Source organism: Rhinopithecus bieti, unplaced genomic scaffold (assembly GCF_001698545.2).
Source record: "Rhinopithecus bieti isolate Rb0 unplaced genomic scaffold, ASM169854v2 scaffold_15572, whole genome shotgun sequence".
In the NCBI taxonomy this organism is placed as follows: domain Eukaryota; kingdom Metazoa; phylum Chordata; class Mammalia; order Primates; family Cercopithecidae; genus Rhinopithecus; species Rhinopithecus bieti.
In genome coordinates, this window is record NW_016809536.1 from 715,358 (window position 1) to 722,495 (window position 7,138).

The following is a 7,138-nucleotide window of genomic DNA, read 5'->3' on the forward strand; positions in this document are numbered from 1 at the left end:
GTGCACATGTACCCTAGAACTGAAAGTATAATAATAACAATAATAATAAACAAAAACAAACAAACAAAAAAAAATCATGAAAAAAAAAAAGAAAATACATGTAACAGAAAAACTCTTCCCAGCTTAAACTGTGCAGACCAGCCCAAGTCTGGGCACAAAGCCGGCTTTATGTGAATATCCCCGGGACGATCAAGAACAGTCTCCACGTGGGTTACATCCCCACGCCCCCACCCTTTCCACTTTGGGAAACGCCAGCTGGGCAGGGCTTCGCAGAGGGGCGGGCTCGCTACCTCACTCGCGCAGGTACCGCAGATTCTCCCGGGCCACTGGATCCCAGGTCAACTCGGCTGGGCGCTGGAGGCAGGTGGCGTTAAGACGAGTGTTCTGATCCAGGGTTTCGCTCAGAGCGGCGGCGAAGGAGAAATTCCCCTCCCCAACCAACAGGAGGCGCCGAGGGGACGTGGCCTCCACGGACTCCCGTCTCGCGTTCTCTGTGGCGCTCATTTTCCGTCACTTCCTTCGCGGATCTCTGCCCACCCCCTCTTCACTCGTCACTAGTTGATGAGGCACCCTTTGTGCCCGGTTGTCTCGATGAACGGGTGCAGCGACTCCTTGGGAAGATAATAACTATGAATGCAAAAGCAAGACGCCCACTTTCCTGTTCCCTCGCCCTTTCAGCCCCTCGGGAAGATCATAGTGCCTTTAGCCCAAGCATGGCCTTGAGCGACTTCATCACCCCTGCATGAGGTCACAAGCAGTCACAAGGGGTGAGGCGAGTTCTGAGTGAAAGAAACGGGGCGGGGCTGAGGCCAAGGAGAGATTGGACCGTGTCTCGCATGCTCTTGACGCAGAAGGTTTTGAAACTTTTTTCACCTCCTTCGAAATGGCTGCCTCCCAGTGTCTCTGCTGCTCAAAATTTCTCCTCCAGAGACAGAACCTCGCCTGTTTCCTCACGAACCCACATTGTGGCAGCATCATTAATGCAGATGGCCGTGGTGAAGTGTGGACAGATTGGAATAATATGTCCAAGTTTTTCCAGTATGGATAGAGATGCACCACTAATGAGAATGCCTATTCGAACCGTACCCTGATGGGCAACTGGAACCAGGAAAGATATGACCCGAGGAATATCGTGTAGCCCAAACCCTTGCCTTGCCAGTTTGGACACTACTTTGAAACAACATATGATACAAGCTACAACAACAAAATGCCACTTTCAACGCATAGATTTAAGCGAGAGCCTCACTGGTTCCCAGGACATCAACCTGAGCTGGATCCTCCCCGATACAAATGCACAGAAAAATCAACTTACATGAATAGCTATTCAAAATCTTAAATCAGGCGTCACTCAGGATGTGTATAATATCTTAATATTGACTAATTTCAGCATCCAGGTTTCTAAGAAACGATAAGATACTTCACTTTTCCACAGTAAAAAGTAGAAGGGAGCACATTCAAAGCACAGCTAAAAATTTAGCTCACTGTAGCACAGTTTCATTCTCTGAATAAATAAAGCAAAAAACACAGAAAAAAAAAAAAAGTAGATAGAGAGAGAGTAATCACCTTTAACCTGGCTTTGGTTCAGGCTCTCAAAAGGCGTTTAAGGCTATCACAAGATTGGATGATGCCTGTTTTCACTGATGAGAACAGATCATTTTACTCAGTCAACTGATTCAAATGCTAATCTCTTCTGAAAGCACACTCACAGACATGCCCATAAATGTTTTACCAGCTATCTGAACATCTCTTAGCCCAGGCAAGGTGACACATAAAATTAACCACAACAGGACTGGAATAGCTGAGTTGAATGGTTAGAACTTTTTAAGATAAGACATTGTTAGTCTTACCGAAGACTATCTTAAGACATTACACACACACACACACACACAAAGACATATATACACATATATATACACACACACATTGAAAGTTTCTACATGAACTATCATGCTATTTGTGGATAAAAATAATTTTATTTCTTCCTTTTTCTTTTGAAGCTTATTATTATTGTCATTATTATTGTTACGTATGGGGGATGATTATTCTTTTGGCTACAATCTCTACTACAATGTTGAACTAAGTTGGTTAGATTAGATATTTTTTTCTTGTTCCTTGTCTTAGGGATAAAATATTTAGTTTTCACAATTCAGTATGACACTAACTAGGGATTTTTCACAGACATGTTCTCTATCAGGTAAAATTTTGCATTGTATACCTAGTTTTTTGAGACTTTTATCAAGTGTAGATACTGGATTTTGCAAATAGTTTTTACAATGATCATTTAGTTAAGTCTGTAAACATGCTGAAATACATTAGTTGATTTTTATTGTGAAATCAGTCATTTATTCCTGGGACGAATCCCATTTTGGTCATGGTATATATAACATACATGTATGTGGAGGGTAAATCACATTTATATATAACATGACCAAAATGAGATTCATCCCAGGTATATGTTGTTGAATTTGAATGTCTATCATTTTGTTAGAGAACTCTGTGCTTTTTTTTATGATACATATTGGTCTGTGGTTTACTTTTCTTTTAATAGCCTTTTCTGTTTGGGTATCAAGCGATGCTGAGTTCATAGAATGAGTTTGTGACTTCAGATTTCGGAAAAAGTGCTTGGAGGAATGTCATTATGTCTCCCTTACATATTTGGTAGAATGCACCAGTGAAGCTGCCTTCTCAAGGACAGGAGTACTTTTCGCAGAAAATCTTTATTAATTGAAGTGTTGAGGTTTTAAAAAATGAATTAAATTATGTGATTTTTTTAGTTAGCTTAAGTAATCTTCCTTTCTTAAGAAATTTAGTCATGTATTCTAACTCGTTAGATCATTGACAAAGTACTTTATAATATTGTATTTCCTATTTTTTTATTGTTTACAGAATGTGTGGTGATGTAACTTTGCTCATTCTGAATATTGGTCATGTGTTTTCTCTCTTTTCTATAATGTCTACCTAGAAATTTATTAATTTCATTTAACATTTGTATTAATATTTGTATAATGTTATATAAATATATTTTATTTATATTAATTATTATTCTTGGATATTTTCAAATTGTGTGCTTCAGGTTTTATTTTTCTTCCCTTTAATGTTTATCTACTTTCTTTTTTGATTGCTTTCAACTATGGTACTGCTCCTACTCTTCTGCCTTATTTGAGTTTAATTTGTTCTTCTTTTGTATCTATAATTTCTTAAATGGAGGCTTAGTTCATTTTACTTCTTCCATGCTTTACATTTTCCTCAAATCATCATTTTGTTTCAGCTTCATCCCATAAGTTTTGTACATGTTGTGTTTTCACTCTCATTGATTAAGAATATTTTCTAATTTTCCTTTGGAATTTTTCTTTGGTCCATAGGCTCATTAGCTGTCCATTATTATTAGTTTATCTACTTTTCCCCCAGATAGATTTATCAGTTCTAGCCTTGGACAATCTCAAGATCTGAGATTATTCAATATGCAATTAGTTATTTGGGCCCTTAACTTCATGCTAGTAACAAGTGGGCTGAGAAATTTGCACAAAAATATATTTTCTGAGGCCTTTTCAGAAGCAACTAAGGAAGGTAATGGAGGAAGGAAGAACATCTCAAAGGACAGATACCAACATACTTGAAAGAAATGCTGACAGAGAAGAACCAGGCTCAACCAACAAACATTATCACCTCCAGAGGGACCTACCTGGTAAAACTCAGTGGGATTTCAGAATTCCTATTGGCCATCCACTGCTCTTTGCCTCACATTTCTTACTTTTCTGAATGTGTGTACATTGTGTTTATCTGCTCCTAATTCAGCATTTCACATGTGTGTGGAGGGCGAATCACATTTGCATTTAGCTCATAGACCACCAGATGAAGAGAAGCAACATGTGCAATCTCATATAAGTCATCAGATCCTGAATTTCAATCCTCATTGTCATTAAATGTCTTTTGAATATCCTAGTATCTCTGTAACATTATTTTCCACACAAAGGTATATAAATCAATGCATCCAAGAGGGAAGACTGTGGTTAATTGCCCTGTTGATTTCAGCATATCACCCTTCCCTTTATCCACACCCCATGTCATGTTATTGGCTGTTCTTTCTAGTAAGAGGTTGAGTCTGTTTTCTCATCTGTGGAATTTGGGAGTACCATTTGATTTGTTTAGGAGAATCAATTAAGCAGAGTGATGATGTGTCTATTCCAGTACTGGGGCTAAAGATGTCTTGTGAGTTATTATTTGCCCTCCTGCACTTTTGTCATTGCCTGAGACGGACATTTATGAACTAGCCTGCTGGATTCAGAAAAACGATGAAACATGAACAAGAAGGAGGTACAAAGCGGAATCATCCCAAGGCTAGATGTAACCAAATTCCCCATTCTATCCACCCACAGATGCTAAAGTGATTCAGCCATGCATATTAGAGCCTCACCATGGAGCACAGCTAGAACAGCTGAATGGTTTTATATATCACCCAGTTTAGGATTATTGTTATGTGGCAAGTGCTAACTGGTGCAAGTAATTGATATCCCAATAAATTTAAATCTAAGTGGCTAATTAAATATATTAAGTGATATTAAATATCCTCCTTAAAAGTTAAAATTAAAATCTCATCAAATATACTATTTTCCCCATTGATTTAGCAAAACGTTTAAAAAGGTGTGAAACCATAAAAGTTATATTGATTGGTATTAGGTATTTAGGTATTTGATGTTGTTGATATGTAAGCAATGACCTTCTGGGGCTTTTTTTGTTGTTGTTGAATAAAATAACTGCCTCTCTGAGGTACAGAGGTGTTTGTTGCAGTAAATTTTAGACTATTTATTCCTTTCTCTTCGTAATATGTAAAGTTTACCAACATGTAGTCTTTGTATAACAGGGGAGAAAACGATTTTCTTTAAGATGAGGGAAAATAAAAAATGAAATACAAATGAAGGATCAAACATAAAATCTTAGGAAAATAAAAGAGTAAGTGAAGAACTCTGTCATGGTTAATTTTATGGGTCATCTTGACTTGGCACAACATTCCCAAATTAAACATTACTTCAGTGTCAATTTTTTTTTTTTTTTTCGTGAGATTAGCATTCATTTGACAGAATGAGTAAAGCAGATTGTCTTCTCCAATGTGGGTGGGCACGATCCAATCTGTTGAGGGCCTGAATAGAGCAAAAGGAGAAATTAGCACCTTTTTTTTTTCCCTGCCTTCCTGATTGAGCTGGGACAGCTCATTGCTTCTTCTCTTGGCCTCAGACTGGGATTTACATCATTGACTATGCTATTTATCGTGCCTTTTGACATGAACTAAATTTTTAGCATCAGTTTCCCTGGATCTCCATGTTATAAATGGCAAATTATGGGACTTCTCAGCTTCCATAATTTCATAAGCTAATTTCTCATTAAAAATCTCTCCTCTCTCTCTGTGTGTGTGGAGGGGGGTTGGGTGTGTGTGTGTGTGTGTGTGTGTGTGTGTGTGTGTATCTCCTCTTGGTTCTGTTTCTCTGGAGAACCCTGACTAATAAAAACTCATATCCATATTAGTCGTCCTGAAAATATCACAACTTAGAATAAAGCAAAATCTTGTTTCTCTACCAAAATGAGAACTCTCACAGATTCTGGAGTTTAAGTTAGAAATACTGTGTAATTATATTTAGTTTATCAATGACTTAGAAGTTTCTAGATAAAATACTCTGGACTAGTATTTTTATCACATGATCTAAAGACGTGGAAATAATTCAACGGGAACCTCAACTTTCCAAAACTGTAAGACAAAGTTACACTATGCAAAGACTTTAACATCATAATGAAAGAATGACTCTTCTCAGTTCACAAACTATCTCCTAGTCTCTGGTGTTACATTGAATTGAAGCACTTGGACTATATATTAGGTCTTGAACTAAGAAATGGGAGCTTACTAAATTGGCCAAGAGAGGTAATGTGTTGTCTTAGTCAGCACAACCTGTTATAACAAATTATCATAGGCGAGGTGGCTTATGAAAAAGAGAAATTTTGTTTCTCACAATTCTGGACGCTGGAAATATGAAATCAGAGTGTCAACAAGGTTGAGTTCTGTTGAGGGCCCTCTTCTGTTTTGCAAACTGCTGGTTTGCCATTGTATCTTCACGTGGTGAAGAACTGCAAGAATCAAATCACTCTCTGGGGACTCTTACAAGGGTACTTATCTCCACATGACTTCAACTAATTTTAATTATCTCCCAAAGTCCCACCTTCTAATATTACCACATTGGAGATTGGAGTTTTGATATTTGAATTTGTGGGGGGACACAATCAGCCCACAACATTTTTCCTTTGGCTCCTCAAAATTCATGTCCTTCTCATGTTAACATACATTTTTTCCACCCCAACAGATCACCAAATCTTAACTCATTACAACATCAACTCTAATGTCTACATGGGTGAGACTCAAGGTACGATTTCTCCTAAAACTAAAGTTCTCTTTATTGGTGAATCTATGAAGCTAAACGAGTTATGTGTTTTCAAAATCCAGTGGTGGGACAGGCACTGGTAGGATAGATATTTCTATTCCAAAAAGGAGGAATACGAAGAAAGGAAAAGATAATAGATCCAAAGGAAGCCAAAGCTACTCCATGAGATCTTCAGGTTTCAGAATAATCCTCTTTGGAGGACAAGTGGTAGTGGCTCTAAGGGTTAATGAAATGTAGATTTTGAAATTATATCAATACATTTTTTGTACTCTATATTTGTGAAGGTATGGGGATAATAAAGGAAAATTGCATCATAACCTTAATAGTAAAATATTTTTGACTGTGTAGGCTCCCTGAAAATATCCTGAGGACCTCTAAGTATTTAACATCAAGATACTGAAAATTGCTGTTTTTCAACATTAATTGTAATTCTGTAATTCAAATGGCATTGGATTAATGGGTGTTCACCTTTTCTAAAATTAAAAAATAAGACACTGTGTTTTGAGGATCACTTAAAATTTTCCCAAGTTGAACATTTTTTAAAAGTCTCACTCTTCAGGTTGCAGTGAGCTGATATTGCGCCACTGCACTCCAGCATGGGCAAGAGAGCGACACACTGTCTTGGAAAAAAAACAAAAAGTCTTTCACTCCTCAAATTTATTAAGCAAGGTGTAGTCTATCCAATGTTAAAAATAGACATTTGAATCTTAAGC

General features: G+C 37.4%; 1 pseudogene; it reads left to right on the top strand.

The window, feature by feature from the left end:
* Positions 1-883: 883 nt before the first annotated feature.
* LOC108540583 (UPF0686 protein C11orf1 homolog) lies at positions 884-1,398 on the top strand (annotated as a pseudogene).
* The last annotated feature ends 5,740 nt before the right edge of the window (positions 1,399-7,138 follow it).